Here is a 17,664-nt window from a genome sequence, read left to right as displayed (position 1 = left end):
GCTAATGTGAACGTAGCCATAGTTGTCTTTCTTGCAGCCTATGGTATGTGCTCACATATTGCCCGGCTATCTCCACAGCGCTCTTTTCCTCCACCAATAGGATATAGATTCTCTCTTGCTTCTTCATGGAGCTGAAGTTTGGGAAAAGAGCGGAGAGTCTCCTTAAGTGACTGTTCTTCACTGAGTATTTGGTGCAGTGTAGCAGGAAGTGAGTCTCATCCTCTAGGGCCTCCCAGTCACAGTGTGGGCCCGTCCTCCCCCTGGGCTTGTAGCATTGCCAGTGCTGGACAAACTAGATTGTCAGTTTGTGGGCACAGAGTATAAACCAGTTCAGGATCTTGCAATCTCTTGGTTCCGGGACTTTCAAGGTCAGTTTTTGTGAGATGCGAATATTGTTTCTCCAGTCACTGACATATCTCTCTTGGTCCTCGTCTAACTTCTTCCAGATTCTGACTTTTGTCATGTTGCTGTGGTTGACGTTTCGGTCAGGTTGGGCGAGCTGCTCTGGGGATCCTGGTTCGTTTGCCCCCCTTACATGTAGCAGGGCTTTATGATGGGAGTGTAGGAAGATGGATCAGGCTAGTAGTCTCTCTCGCGTGTCCGGGCCAGAACTGTCGGGACTGTCACCATTGTTGCCGGGGGAAGCACTTTCTGACCGGAAAAGGCCTAGGCACCTGACTGTTGGGGGCGGGTCTGATATAAAAGAGACTGAGCGCGGGAGAACGGGGCTTTTGGCGGGTACCCAGCGTGTGCGACAAGAGAAGGTTGACTACCTCTCCGCTGACCGACGCCAACCGACAGGCCCGCGTTGCACCCTTCCATTCCCCACTCATTCAGACTGTACATCTCCAGAGACCATCTCCCCGTTGCTCTCTGACCTCTACAGCACTAACTGGTCTGTATCGCTGACATTTGCCGACACTCTTTGCAGCACTGATCCTACTGTGCCTTCAGTTTGTAGTAGTGAGATTGCAGCCTCCATTCCTGGACTTTGTACACCATTAGCGGTGCTTCAGACTTCCCCTTGGACAGCACCTTGTTCCATTACCACGAGACTACATGTAGGAAGACCAGGATACTTCATCGCCGTTCAGAGACAGTGCTTCATTTTCCTCCAGGACCGGCTCAGAGACTTCCCACGTCACCTATGGCACCATCGTGTGATTTTCCAGCCTCCATCGTCCAGGAACCAGAGACTGATAAATTAACTCGTTATTTGATCCTTTGTTCTTATTTTATTATCGTTTACACGTTGTGTGCATATTTACCTTCACCCCCTTACTCCTTGCGTGGATGTGATAACTATATATAAAAAAACCCGTTAACTCTTGCTCTGCCTCCTGCTCGTCACTGCATTCCGCGTTCCTCCTAGAACCTTACAGGATCTCAGACTGCTACTATGTAGGTAAGCCTGGATGGACAGAACCCTACTCAGGACTGATAGGTACCATGGGAATCTACCCAGCTCAGCCAGGTATGGTATCTTGGTATGCTTGAGGGTCCCAGACTTAATTACCATACAGGAGGATTGGGGCGATGATGGCATTGAATAATATTAGCCAGACCCTCACCAGCGTCAGATGGTAACATAACATAGTAACATAGTAACATAGTTAGTAAGGCCGAAAAAAGACATTTGTCCATCCAGTTCAGCCTATATTCCATCATAATAAATACCCAGATCTACGTCCTTCTACAGAACCTAATAATTGTATGATACAATATTGTTCTGCTCCAGGAAGACATCCAGGCCTCTCTTGAACCCCTCGACTGAGTTCGCCATCACCACCTCCTCAGGCAAGCAATTCCAGATTCTCACTGCCCTAACAGTAAAGAATCCTCTTCTATGTTGGTGGAAAAACCTTCTCTCCTCCAGACGCAAAGAATGCCCCCTTGTGCCCGTCACCTTCCTTGGTATAAACAGATCCTCAGCGAGATATTTGTATTGTCCCCTTATATACTTATACATGGTTATTAGATCGCCCCTCAGTCGTCTTTTTTCTAGACTAAATAATCCTAATTTCGCTAATCTATCTGGGTATTGTAGTTCTCCCATCCCCTTTATTAATTTTGTTGCCCTCCTTTGTACTCTCTCTAGTTCCATTATATCCTTCCTGAGCACCGGTGCCCAAAACTGGACACAGTACTCCATGTGCGGTCTAACTAGGGATTTGTACAGAGGCAGTATAATGCTCTCATCATGTGTATCCAGACCTCTTTTAATGCACCCCATGATCCTGTTTGCCTTGGCAGCTGCTGCCTGGCACTGGCTGCTCCAGGTAAGTTTATCATTAACTAGGATCCCCAAGTCCTTCTCCCTGTCAGATTTACCCAGTGGTTTCCCGTTCAGTGTGTAATGGTGATATTGATTCCCTCTTCCCATGTGTATAACCTTACATTTATCATTGTTAAACCTCATCTGCCACCTTTCAGCCCAAGTTTCCAACTTATCCAGATCCATCTGTAGCAGAATACTATCTTCTCTTGTATTAACTGCTTTACATAGTTTTGTATCATCTGCAAATATCGATATTTTACTGTGTAAACCTTCTACCAGATCATTAATGAATATGTTGAAGAGAACAGGTCCCAATACTGACCCCTGCGGTACCCCACTGGTCACAGCGACCCAGTTAGAGACTATACCATTTATAACCACCCTCTGCTTTCTATCACTAAGCCAGTTACTAACCCATTTACACACATTTTCCCCCAGACCAAGCATTCTCATTTTGTGTACCAACCTCTTGTGCGGCACGGTATCAAACGCTTTGGAAAAATCGAGATATACCACGTCCAATGACTCACCGTGGTCCAGTCTATAGCTTACCTCTTCATAAAAACTGATTAGATTGGTTTGACAGGAGCGATTTCTCATAAACCCATGCTGATATGGAGTTAAACAGTTATTCTCATTGAGATAATCCAGAATAACATCCCTCAGAAACCCTTCAAATATTTTACCAACAATAGAGGTTAGACTTACTGGCCTATAATTTCCAGGTTCACTTTTAGAGCCCTTTTTGAATATTGGCACCACATTTGCTATGCGCCAGTCCTGCGGAACAGACCCTGTCGCTATAGAGTCACTAAAAATAAGAAATAATGGTTTATCTATTACATTACTTAGTTCTCTTAGTACTCGTGGGTGTATGCCATCCGGACCCGGAGATTTATCTATTTTAATCTTATTTAGCCGGTTTCGCACCTCTTCTTGGGTTAGATTGGTGACCCTTAATATAGGGTTTTCATTGTTTCTTGGGATTTCACCTAGCATTTCATTTTCCACCGTGAATACCGTGGAGAAGAAGGTGTTTAATATGTTAGCTTTTTCCTCGTCATCTACAACCATTCTTTCCTCACTATTTTTTAAGGGGCCTACATTTTCAGTTTTTATTCTTTTACTATTGATATAGTTGAAGAACAGTTTGGGATTAGTTTTACTCTCCTTAGCAATGTGCTTCTCTGTTTCCTTTTTGGCAGCTTTAATTAGTTTTTTAGATAAAGTATTTTTCTCCCTATAGTTTTTTAGAGCTTCAATGGTGCCATCCTGCTTTAGTAGTGCAAATGCTTTCTTTTTACTGTTAATTGCCTGTCTTACTTCTTTGTTTAGCCACATTGGGTTTTTCCTATTTCTAGTCCTTTTATTCCCACAAGGTATAAACCGCTTACACTGCCTATTTAGGATGTTCTTAAACATTTCCCATTTATTATCTGTATTCTCATTTCTGAGGATATTGTCCCAGTCTACCAGATTAAGGGCATCTCTAAGCTGTTCAAACTTTGCCTTCCTAAAGTTCAATGTTTTTGTGACTCCCTGACAAGTCCCCCTAGTGAAAGACAGGTGAAACTGCACAATATTGTGGTCGCTATTTCCTAAATGCCCAACCACCTGCAGATTTGTTATTCTGTCAGGTCTATTAGATAGTATTAGGTCTAAAAGTGCTGCTCCTCTGGTTGGATTCTGCACCAATTGTGAAAGATAATTTTTCTTGGTTATTAGCAGAAACCTGTTGCCTTTATGGGTTTCACAGGTTTCTGTTTCCCAGTTAATATCCGGGTAGTTAAAGTCCCCCATAACCAGGACCTCATTATGGGTTGCAGCTTCATCTATCTGCTTTAGAAGTAGACTTTCCATGCTTTCTGTTATATTTGGGGGTTTGTAACAGACCCCAATGAGAATTTTGTTACCATTTTTCCCTCCATGAATTTCAACCCATATGGACTCGACATCCTCATTCCCTTCGCTAATATCCTCCCTTAAAGTGGACTTTAGACAAGACTTTACATAGAGACAAACCCCTCCTCCTCTCCGATTTTTACGATCCTTTCTAAACAGACTGTAACCCTGTAAGTTAACTGCCCAGTCATAGCTTTCATCTAACCATGTCTCGGTTATTCCCACTATGTCAAAGTTACCTGTAGATATTTCTGCTTCTAGTTCTTCCATCTTGTTTGTCAGGCTTCTGGCGTTTGCGAGCATGCAGTTTAGAGGATTTTGTTTTGTTCCAATCTCCTCACTGTGGATTGTTTTAGAAATGTTCTTACCTCCCTTCTGAGTATGTTTTCCTGGGTCGTCTTTGTTCGAGTCTAATGTTTTTCTTCCCGTCCCCTCTTCTTCTAGTTTAACGCCCTCCTGATGAGTGTAGCGAGTCTTCTGGCGAATGTGTGTTTCCCAGGTTTGTTGAGGTGTAGTCCGTCTCTGGCGAGGAGTCCATCATACCAGTAATTCACACCGTGGTCCAGGAATCCAAATCCTTGTTGTCTGCACCATCGTCTTAGCCAGTTGTTTGCATCAAGGATCCTGTTCCATCTCCTGGTGCCATGCCCGTCTACTGGAAGGATAGAAGAAAAAACTACCTGTGCATCCAGTTCCTTTACTTTCTTCCCCAACTCTTCAAAGTCCTTGCAGATTGTCGGTAGGTCCTTCCTTGCCGTGTCATTGGTGCCAACATGTATCAGAAGAAATGGGTGGACGTCCTTGGAGCTGAAGAGCTTTGGTATCCTATCGGTCACATCCTTGATCATCGCACCTGGAAGGCAGCATACTTCTCTTGCAGTTATGTCCGGTCTGCAGATGGCTGCTTCGGTGCCTCTCAGTAGTGAGTCTCCCACCACCACCACTCTTCGTTGCTTCTTGGCTGTACTTTTTGCTGTCACTTGTTGCTGTGTGCCCTTTTCTTTTTTGCTTGCTGGTATTGCTTCATTCTTAGGTGTGCCATCTTCATCCTCTACAAAGATTTGATATCGGTTCTTCAGTTGTGTGGTTGGTGATTTCTCCATGGTCTTCTTGCTTCTTTTGGTCACATGCTTCCACTCATCTGCTTTTGGAGGTTCTCTGACACTTTTTGCACCTTCTGTGACCAGTAGAGATGCTTCTGTTCTGTCTAGAAAGTCTTCATTCTCTTTGATGAGTTTCAAAGTTGCTATTCTTTCTTCCAGACCCCGCACCTTTTCTTCTAAAAGGGCCACTAGTCTACACTTCTGACAGGTGAAATTGGATTCTTCTTCTGGTCGATCTGTGAACATGTAGCACATGCTGCAGCTCACCATGTAGGTTGTCACATCTGCCATGTTGCTCCTAGATCCTGCTGACTTGCTGTGTGTTTTCCTTCTTGTGTAATCTACTCAGCCAAGCTCTCTTGCAATAATGTCCTACAGGCAAAAATTTGCGCGCCGTAAGGCGCGCGGTTTGGTGATGCTTTCGAAGCAGCTGGTCCCGGCTGTACCCAACGATCTTCTAGCTTAGGGAGACTTCGCTTCTCCCAGAAGGCACCTGGAATATGCAAATTAGCCTCCTGAAGCTTGAATCCCTGGTTTGGTGATGCTTTCGAAGCAGCTGGTCCCGGCTGTACCCAACGATCTTCTAGCTTAGGGAGACTTCGCTTCTCCCAGAAGGCACCTGGAATATGCAAATTAGCCTCCTGAAGCTTGAATCCCTGGTTTGGTGATGCTTTCGAAGCAGCTGGTCCCGGCTGTACCCAACGATCTTCTAGCTTAGGGAGACTTCGCTTCTCCCAGAAGGCACCTGGAATATGCAAATTAGCCTCCTGAAGCTTGAATCCCTGGTTTGGTGATGCTTTCGAAGCAGCTGGTCCTGGCTGTACCCAACGATCTTCTAGCTTAGGGAGACTTCGCTTCTCCCAGAAGGCACCTGGAATATGCAAATTAGCCTCCTGAAGCTTGAATCCCTGGTTTGGTGATGCTTTCGAAGCAGCTGGTCCCGGCTGTACCCAACGATCTTCTAGCTTAGGGAGACTTCGCTTCTCCCAGAAGGCACCTGGAATATGCAAATTAGCCTCCTGAAGCTTGAATCCCTGGTTTGGTGATGCTTTCGAAGCAGCTGGTCCCGGCTGTACCCAACGATCTTCTAGCTTAGGGAGACTTCGCTTCTCCCAGAAGGCACCTGGAATATGCAAATTAGCCTCCTGAAGCTTGAATCCCTGGTTTGGTGATGCTTTCGAAGCAGCTGGTCCCGGCTGTACCCAACGATCTTCTAGCTTAGGGAGACTTCGCTTCTCCCAGAAGGCACCTGGAATATGCAAATTAGCCTCCTGAAGCTTGAATCCCTGGTAGTTTCCTTCTCATGGCATAGAAGTTTTGCAGGCCTTGTCCTTTCAGGGTCTCTATGGCTTGTTTGAAGCTCCCTGATTGGTGAATTTCCAGGCCCAGGTAGGTGTATTTTTTCATTTCTGTAAGAGCGCAGTTGTTTAGAACAAATGAAGGGTGCTGGTCTGATCTTGTCTTTTGCCTCTGGAACACCATGATATTTGCTTTTCTTTGGGTTGATGGGTAGTGTCCACACGGAGCTGAATTTCTCCAAGATTTTCAGGCTGTCTTGGAGACTTTTCTCAGTTGGTGACAGCAGTAGGTCATCTGCAGACAAGGAGGAATTTCACCTTGGTGTCATGGAGTGTGAGACCTGGTGGAGGATTCCATAACAGTGGCCAGTTCATTTATGTAGATTTTGAGAGTTGGACTTAGGCTGCAGCCCTGGCTGCTTCCTCAGCTCTGGTGGAAATAAGCCATTCTTTTCCCATTCACGCTCACGCTGCAACTTTTCTCGGTGTAGGAGCTTTTAATTACATCATATGACTTTCCTCCTATTCCGCTCTCCAGCAGTTTCAAAAACAAGCCCAGATGCCATACTGAGTCAAAGGCCTTTTTAACCCTTTTCCAACATTGGGTGTAATAATACGCCAATGTTGGACACACTCCTTTAGATGTGGGCTTAGGCGCTGGCACATGAGTTGTTTTTAACAGCTAACATTTGCCGCTAACAGATGCAGGAGGAATCGTGACCCACCTGCGGTTGTTAACTCGTTAAATGCCGATGTCAAACTCTGACAGAGGCATTTAACTCGTGCTTCTGGCAAGCACGCCGGAAATCCCGTCCATCATCGCCTGTGTCACATTACCGTGGGTCGCCGATGGGTTGACATGACAATCAGAGGTCTCCAGCAGACCTCTATGGTTGTCACTGCCGGATTGCTTTGAACGATCTGATCATCGCCTGTATGTGGCAGAGGCAATCTGGTTATGGCAGCTTCTAGTCTACCTTAGAGACTATTGAAACATGGCAAAAGTAAAAAAAAAGTTTTTAAGAATATTAAAAAAATTAAAAAAAATAAAAGTTTAAATCACCCCCCTTTTGACCCATTCAAAATAAAACAATCAAAAAAATCAAACATACACATATTTGGTATTGCAGTGTTCAGAATAGCCCGATCTATCAGTATAAACAAAGAATTAACCCGATCGCTAAATGGCGTAACGAGAGAAAAAGGCAAAACGCCAGAATTATGTTTTTTTGGTCACCGCAATGCATCAAAATGCAATAACAGGCAACCAAAAGATCGCATCTGCACCAAAATGGTATCATTAAAAATGTCAGCTTGGCACACAAAAAAAGGCGCAATTTTTGTTTTTAACAAACTTTGGATTTTTATTTCACCACTTAGATAAAAAATAACCTAGACATACGATACGATACGATACGATACACTCCCGTGGGAAATTATGGTATCACAGCAGCACGACTTAAATCATAAAAATCATACATGTTTGGTGTCTATGAACTCGTAATGACCTGGAGAATCATAACGGCAGGTCAATTCAATTTTAGCATTTAGTTATCATAGTAAAAAAGCAAAACAATAAACCATTGTGGGATTGCACTTTTTTTGCAGTTTCACCGCACTTGGATTTTTTCCTGTTTTCTAGTACACGACATGGCAAAACCAATGATGTCGTTCAAAAGTACAACTTGTCTCGCAAAAAATAAGCTCTGACATGGCCATACTCATGGAAAAATAAAAAGTTATGGCTCTGGGGAGAAGGGGAGAAAAAAAACAAAAACGCAAAAAAGAAAATACCTGGTCATTAAGGAGTTAAAGACACCGTTTTCCACTCATCACCCTTCCAGATGTGTATCCAATTGTAAGCCCCTCTAAGGTCAAGTTTAGAGAACACCCTGGCCCCCAGAAGCTGATTACATAGAGTGGAGAGCTTCCACTTGGAGCCTGAAATCCACCGTTACGGTCTTGGCCAAATTCCAGACCAATGGTGTCTTGTCAAGGGTGAAGATTTGACTGGATCTTTCAAAACTAACTGTCCCTAACCTTGAGGCTATTTGCCCACGTTCAGGATTTTTTGCGTTTTTTTGTGTTTTTTGTCGGTTTTCCACTGCATAAAAGGCTTAAAAAACACTTACATTAAGCATCCCATCATTTTAATGCATTCTGCAATTTTTGTGCCCATGCTGCGTTTTTTTCTGCAAAAAAAGCATCGCGGGGAAAAAAAGCAGCATGTTCATTAATTTTGGGGAAAATCTGCGGATTTGCTGCTTTATTACTGTATTGGGAAGCTCTGGAAAAAAAACGCAAAAAATCCGCGAAAAAACATGATAAAAACGCAAGCAGATTTCCTGCAAAAGGAGTCCGGATTTGCTCAGGAAAATTCTGCATACATTCCTGAACGTGGGCACATAGCCTAACTTCAGAACCAGTCCCGGATCATCAGCAAGGCCGGAGTCACACTAGACCGTAATACGGACGAGTGCTATGCGATAAAAAATCGCATAGCACTAGGACCAATGTTAATCTATGGGGCAGCTCCTATCATCCGTTGTTTTCTCGGCTGTATTCAGGATCCGAGTGAAATCGCAGCATGCTGCGATTGTCAGCGTATCTCGGCCGAGAATCGCCAATGCAAGTCTATGGGTGCGAGAAAAAAACGGATTACACACGGACCATCAGTGTGACTTGCGAGAAATACGCAGCGGTGTTCTATAGAAAAGCCGGCAATTCAGTGCGGTGTACAGTAAAATCACACTGACAGGTTAGAATAGAAAAGATAAAATTAATGTCTACACATAGTATAGGGGTATATATATATATATATATATATATATACAGTACAGACCAAAAGTTTGGACACACCTTGTCATTTAAAGATTTTTCTGTATTTTCATGACTATGAAAATTATACATTCACACTGAAGGCATCAAAACTATGAATTAACACATGTGGAATTATATACTTAACAAAAAAGTGTGAAACAACTGAAATTATGTCTTCTATTCTAGGTTCTTCAAAGTAGCCACCTTTTGCTTTGATGACTGTTTTGCACACTCTTGGCATTCTGTTGATGAGCGTCAAGAGGTAGTCACCGGAAAAGGTCTTCCAACAATCTTGAAGGAGTTCACAGAGATGCTTAGCACTTGTTGGCCCTTTTGCCTTCACTCTGCGGTGCAGCTCACCCAAAACCATCTCGATTGGGTTCAGGTCTGGTGACTGTGGAGGCCAGGTCATCTGGCGTAGCACCCCATCACTCTCCTTCTTGATCAAATAGCCCTTACACAGCCTGGAGGTGTGTATGGGGTCATTGTTCTGTTGAAAAATAAATGATGGTCCAACTAAACGCAAACCGGATGGAATAGCATGCCGCTGCAAGATGCTGTGGTAGCCATGCTAGTTCAGTATGCCTTCAGTTTTGAATAAATCCCCAACAGTGTCACCAGCAAAGCACCATCACACCTCCTCCTCCATGCTTCACGGTGGGAACCAGGCATGTAGAGTCCATCCGTTCACCTTTTCTGCGTCGCACAAAGACACGGTGGTTGGAACCAAAGATCTCAAATTTGGACTCATCAGACCAAAGCACAGATTTCCACTGGTCTAATGTCCATTCCTTGTGTTTTTTAGCCCAAACAAGTCTCTTCTGCTTGTTGCCTGTCCTTAGCAGTGGTTTCCTAGCAGCTCTTTTACCATGAAGGCCTGCTGCACAAAGTCTCCTCTTAACAGGTATCTAATCTAAGCCACTGTTAACCTGCAATTTCTGAGGCTGGTGACTCAGATAAACTCATCCTCAGAAGCAGAGGTGACTCTTGGTCATCCTTTCCTGGGGCGGTCCTCATGTGAGCCAGTTTCTTTGTAACGCTTGATGGTTTTTGCCACTGCACTTGGGGACACTTTCAAAGTTTTCCCAATTTTTCGGACTGACTGACCTTCATTTCTTAAAGTAATGGTGGCCACTCATTTTTCTTTACTTATCTGTTTTTTTTCTTGCCATAATACAAATTCTAACAGTCTATTCAGTAGGACTATCAGCTGTGTATCCACCAGACTTCCGAACAACACAACTGATGGTCCCAACCCCATTTATAAGGCAAGAAATCCCACTTATTAAACCTGACAGAGCACACCTGTGAAGTGAAAACCATTCCCGGTGACTACCTCTTGAAGCTCATCAAGAGAATGCCAAGAGTGTGCAAAGCAGTCATCAAAGCAAAAGGTGGCTACTTTGAAGAACCTAGAATATAAGACATATTTTCAGTTGTTTCACACTTTTTTGTTTAGTATATAATTCCACATGTGTTAATTCATAGTCATGAAAATACAGAAAAATCTTTAAATGAGAAGGTGTGTCCAAACTTTTGTTCTGTACTGTATATATATATATATATATGTCAGTGAGACACACATATATATATTTATATTTTATACAGCGCTAGATAGCAGAAAAGTCGGTAATTCTATTGCCGGCTTTTGCTATCTCCTTATCAAACCCGACAGAATATGAGACATGGTTACATACAGTAAACCATTTCATATCCCTTATTTTTTTTTTACATATTCCTCACTACTAATGTTAGAAGTGTCTGTGTGCAAAATTTGGGGGCTCTAGCTGTTAAAATAAAGGGTTAAATCCCAGAAAAACTGGCATGGGCTACCGCGCAATTTTCTCCGCCAGAGTGGGAAAGCCAGTGACTGAGGGCAGATTTTAATAGCCTAGAGAGGGATCATGGTTATTGGCCCCCCTGGCTAAAAACATCTGCCCCCAGCAACCCCAGAAAAGGCACATCTGTAAGATGCGCCTATTCTGGCACTTGGCCACTCTCTTCCCATTCCCGTGTAGCGGTGGGATATGGGGTAATGAAGGGTTAATGTCACCTTGCTATTGTAAGGTGACATTAAGCCTGGTTAATAATGGAGAGGTGTCAATAAGAGACCTATCCATTATTAATCTTATATTAATAAAGGGTTAAAAAAACAAACACATATTATGAAAAATTATTTTCATGAAATAAAGACACGGGGTGTTGTAATATGTTTATTAAACGCTCAATCCAATTGAAGACCCTTGTCATCTGAAGCAAAGTTAAAATAAAAAAAAAACAATATCCCATACCTCTCCGGCGTTACAGTCAAGTCCCACGATGTAAATCCATCAGAAGGGGTTAAATAATTTTACAAGCAGAAGCCTGCTAATGCAGCTGTGCTCCTGCCTGTAAAAACTGGGGAATGAATGGAATGCAGGGGAGCAGTGTCTATATATATATACCGTATATATATATATATATATATAGAGTGGGGCAAAAAAGTATTTAGTCAGTCAGCAATAGTGCAAGTTCCACCACTTAAAAAGATGAGAGGCGTCTGTAATTTACATCATAGGTAGACCTCAACTATGGGAGACAAACTGAGAAAAAAAATCCAGAAAATCACATTGTCTGTTTTTTTAACATTTTATTTGCATATTATGGTGGAAAATAAGTATTTGGTCAGAAACAAAATTTCATCTCAATACTTTATAATATATCCTTTGTTGGCAATGACAGAGGTCAAACGTTTTCTGTAAGTCTTCACAAGGTTGCCACACACTGTTGTTGGTATGTTGGCCCATTCCTCCATGCAGATCTCCTCCAGAGCAGTGATGTTTTTGGCTTTTCGCTTGGCAACACGGACTTTCAACTCCCTCCAAAGGTTTTCTATAGGGTTGAGATCTGGAGACTGGCTAGGCCACTCCAGGACCTTGAAATGCTTCTTACGAAGCCACTCCTTCGTTGCCCTGGCGGTGTGCTTTGGATCATTGTCATGTTGAAAGACCCAGCCACGTTTCATCTTCAATGCCCTTGCTGATGGAAGGAGGTTTGCACTCAAAATCTCACGATACATGGCCCCATTCATTCTTTCATGTACCCGGATCAGTCGTCCTGGCCCCTTTGCAGAGAAACATCCCCAAAGCATGATGTTTCCACCACCATGCTTTACAGTAGGTATGGTGTTTGATGGATGCAACTCAGTATTCTTTTTCCTCCAAACACGACAAGTTGTGTTTCTACCAAACAGTTCCAGGTTGGTTTCATCAGACCATAGGACATTCTCCCAAAACTCCTCTGGATCATCCAAATGCTCTCTAGAAAACTTCAGACGGGCCCGGACATGTACTGGCTTAAGCAGTGGGACACGTCTGGCACTGCAGGATCTGAGTCCATGGTGGCGTAGTGTGTTACTTATGGTAGGCCTTATTACATTGGTCCCAGCTCTCTGCAGTTCATTCACTAGGTCCCCCCGCGTGGTTCTGGGATTTTTGCTCACCGTTCTTGTGATCATTCTGACCCCACGGGGTGGGATTTTGCGTGGAGCCCCAGATCGAGGGAGATTATCAGTGGTCTTGTATGTCTTCCATTTTCTAATTATTGCTCCCACTGTTGATTTCTTCACTCCAAGCTGGTTGGCTATTGCAGATTCTGTCTTCCCAGCCTGGTGCAGGGCTACAATTTTGTTTCTGGTGTCCTTTGACAGCTCTTTGGTCTTCACCATAGTGGAGTTTGGAGTCAGACTGTTTGAGGGTGTGCACAGGTGTCTTTTTATACTGATAACAAGTTTAAACAGGTGCCATTACTACAGGTAATGAGTGGAGGAAAGAGGAGACTCTTAAAGAAGAAGTTACAGGTCTGTGAGAGCCAGAAATCTTGATTGTTTGTTTCTGACCAAATACTTATTTTCCACCATAATATGCAAAAAAAATGATAAAAAAAAAGACAATGTGATTTTCTGGATTTTTTTTTCTCAGTTTGTCTCCCATAGTTGAGGTCTACCTATGATGTAAATTACAGACGCCTCTCATCTTTTTAAGTGGTGGAACTTGCACTATTGCTGACTGACTAAATACTTTTTTGCCCCACTGTATATATATATGTATATATATATATATATATATATATATATATATATATATATATAATATATACATATTGTTGTGCAGTGACCAATCTTACAGCCAGGGGGCGCTGTGTGTGCGCTGCAGGATGCGCTTGGATGTATAACTGTGGTGGTGAGAGAAAGTGCGGCAGGATTATAAATGGCCGGTATTGCTACGTTCACATTTGCGTTGTTGAGCGCAGCGTCGTCGATGCAACCCACAACGCATATACACAACGTAGCGTTTGGTGACAAGTAGTTAAGGTCAGGAAATTTGGCGCAGGGAGAACGCTACAAGTAGCGTTGTCTGCGCCCTGTCTGGTGCGTCAAAATGACGCATGCGTCGTAAAACGCATTACAACGCATACCGGCGCATGTCCATACGCCCCCCATGTTAAAGATAGGGGCGCATGACGCATGCGTCGGTATCCGTCGATGACGCTGCGCCCAACAACGCAAATGTGAACACAGCGTATGTATGTTCCAGAGGAGGACACTCTGCGCTGTTAGTCTGAAGTTATGTTGAATTCTGGGACCTGTAGTTCTAATGGGAGATTGGCAGAGCTAGTTATGAGAGATGGGAGGGACAAACTAGCCACACACCCACACTCCCACCCAGGGGAGTGGTTACAGGTATGGTGTGGGTCACAAGGTTCCTGTGTTTGGATCTGAATGGTCCAAGTGCAAGGCCCTGGAAGCCTGTGTTGAAATCCTGGGAATTCCTGAATAGCACATGGTTGGGTTTCAGCACTGAGTGGCCTGTGTGCTGTAGGTCCTGGACGGTCAGTGTTGGAGTCTCCTGGGAGTGGAGACGTCTTGGAAGCACCTAGAGACCTGGGACTGACGTGAAGTCAGTGTGAGGAGTGGAACTCCTGAAAGGTAACCCCGGACAAGGGGATTATAATATACGGCAGAGAAGCCTATCTGCTATATGAACTGACTGATGTCCTATAATGTTTTGTGGATGTAATGAAACGGACTGTACTCTGTCTGGTTTATGTGGAGTTTAAATAAATCGGATTACCTGCTTATGTGAAGTAACCGTGCCTGTATGCGTTATTCCCATGCCAAGTGAGTGTCCCCCAAGACACGAAGTAGGGGAAACGCTACAATATACAGTTAGGTCCATATATATTTGGACAGAGACAACATTTTTCTAATTTTGGTTATAGACATTACCACAATGAATTTTAAACAAAACAATTCAGATGCAGTTGAAGTTCAGACTTTTAGCTTTCATTTGAGGGTATCCACATTAAAATTGGATGAAGGGTTTAGGAATTTCAGCTCCTTAACATGTGCCACCCTGTTTTTAAAGGGACCAAAAGTAATTGGACAATTGACTCCAAGGCTATTTCATGAACAGGTGTGGGCAATCCCTCTTTATGTCATTCTCAATTATGCAGATAAAAGGCCTGGAGTTGATTTGAGGTGTGGTGCTTGCATTTGGAAGGTTTTGCTATAAAGTAAACATGAGGTCAAAGGAGCTCTCCATGCATGTGAAACAAGCCATCCTTAAGCTGCAAAAAACAGAAAAAAAACCATCCGAGAAATTGCTACAATATTAGGAGTGGCAAAATCTACAGTTTGGTACATCCTGAGAAAGAAATAAACCACTGGTGAACTCATCAATGCAAAAAGACCTGGGCGCCCACAGAAGGTAACAGTTGTGGATGATCGCAGAATAATCTCCATGATGAAGAGAAACCCCTTCACAACAGCCAACCAAGTGAACAACACTCTCCAGGAGGTCGGCGTATCAATATCCAAATCTACCATAAAGAGAAGACTGCATGAAAGTAAATACAGAGGGTTCACTGCACGGTGCAAGCAACTCATAAGCATCAAGAATAAAAAGGCTAGACTGGACTTTGCTAAAAAACATCTAAAAAAGCCAGCACAGTTCTGGAAGAACATTCTTTGGACAGATGAAATCAAGATCAACCTCTACCAGAATGAGGGAAAGAGAAAAGTATGGAGAAGGTGTGGTACAGCTCATGATCCAAAGCATACCACATCATCTGTAAAACACGGCGGAGGCAGTGTGATGGCTTGGGCATGCATGGCTGCCAGTGGCACTGGGTCACTAGTGTTTATTGATGATGTGACCCAGGACAGAAGCAGCCGAATGAATTCTGAGGTATTCAGAGACATACTGTGTGCTCAGATCCAGCCAAATGCAGCCAAACTGATTGGTCGTCATTTCATACTACAGATGGACAATGACCCAAAACATAAAGCCAAAGCAACCCAGGAGTTTATTAAAGCAAAGAAGTGGAATATTCTTGAATGGCCAAGTCAGTCACCTGATCTCAACCCAATTTAGCATGCATTTCACTTGTTAAAGACTAAACTTCAGACAGAAAGGCCCACAAACAAACAGGAACTGAAAACCACCGCAGTGAAGGCCTGGCAGAGCATCAAAAAGGAGGAAACACAGCGTCTGGTGATGTCCATGAGTTCAAGACTTCAGGCAGTCATTGCCAGCAAAGGGTTTTCAACCAAGTACTAAAAGTAAACATTTTATTTAAAATTATTTAATCTGTCCAATTACTTTTGGTCCCTTTAAAAACAGGGTGGCACATGTTAAGGAGCTGAAACTCCTAAACCCTTCATCCAATTTTAATGTGGATACCCTCAAATGAAAGCTGAAAGTCTGAACTTCAACTGCATCTGAATTGTTTTGTTTAAAATTCATTGTGGTAACGTCTATAACCAAAATTAGAAAAATATTGTCTCTGTCCAAATATATATGGACCTAACTGTATATATTATATATATATATATATATATATATATCGTATATACTTGAGTATAAGCCGACCCGAGTATAAGCCGACCCCCCTAATTTTGCCACAAAAAACTGGGAAAACTTATTGACTCGAGTATAAGCCTAGGGTGGAACTGCAGCAGCTACCAGTGAATGTCAAAAATAAAAATAGATCATTATTTCCCCATAGCTGTGCCATATAGTGCTCTGCACCGTTCATTATTGCCCCATAGCTGTGCCCCATATAGTGCTTTGCACCGTTCATAGTTCCCCATAGCTGTGCCCCATATAGTGCTCTGCACCGTTCATAGTTCCCTATAGCTGCCATATCGTGCTCTGCACCGTTCATACTGCCCCATAGCTGTGCCATATAGTGCTCTGCACCGTTCATATTTCCTTATAGCTGTGCCTCATATAGTGCTCTGCACCGTTCATAGTTCCCTATAGCTGTGCCATATAGTGCTCTGCACCGTTCATAGTTCCCTATAGCTGTGCCATATAGTGCTCTGCACCGTTCATAGTTCCCTATAGCTGTGCCTCATATAGTGCTCTGCACCGTTCATAGTTCCCTATAGCTGTGCCATATAGTGCTCTGCACCGTTCATAGTTCCCTATAGCTGTGCCTCATATAGTGCTCTGCACCGTTCATATTTCCCTATAGCTGTGCCTCATATAGTGCTCTGCACCGTTCATAGTTCCCTATAGCTGTGCCTCATATAGTGCTCTGCTCCATTCATATTTCCCTATAGCTGTGCCTCATATAGTGCTCTGCACCGTTCATAGTTCCCTATAGCTCTGCCATATAGTGCTCTGCACCGTTCATAGTTCCCTATAGCTGTGCCTCATATAGTGCTCTGCACCGTTCATAGTTCCCCATAGCTCTGCCATATAGTGCTCTGCACCGTTCATAGTTCCCTATAGCTGTGCCATATAGTGCTCTGCACCGTTCATAGTTCCCCATAGCTCTGCCATATAGTGCTCTGCACCGTTCATAGTTCCCTATAGCTGTGCCATATAGTGCTCTGCACCGTTCATAGTTCCCTATAGCTGTGCCATATAGTGCTCTGCACCGTTCATAGTTCCCTATAACTGTGCCCCATATAGTGCTCTGCACCGTTCATAGTTCCCCATAGCTCTGCCATATAGTGCTCTGCACCGTTCATAGTTCCCTATAGCTGCCATATCGTGCTCTGCACCGTTCATACTGCCCCATAGGTCTGCCATATAGTGCTCTGCACCGTTCATATTTCCCTATAGCTGTGCCTCATATAGTGCTCTGCACCGTTCATAGTTCCCTATAGCTGTGCCATATAGTGCTCTGCACCGTTCATAGTTCCCTATAGCTGTGCCATATAGTGCTCTGCACCGTTCATAGTTCCCTATAGCTGTGCCATATATAGTGCTCT

Source organism: Ranitomeya imitator, chromosome 1 (genome assembly GCF_032444005.1).
Source record: "Ranitomeya imitator isolate aRanImi1 chromosome 1, aRanImi1.pri, whole genome shotgun sequence".
Lineage (NCBI taxonomy): Eukaryota > Metazoa > Chordata > Amphibia > Anura > Dendrobatidae > Ranitomeya > Ranitomeya imitator.
Note: the sequence above shows the minus strand (reverse complement) of the source record.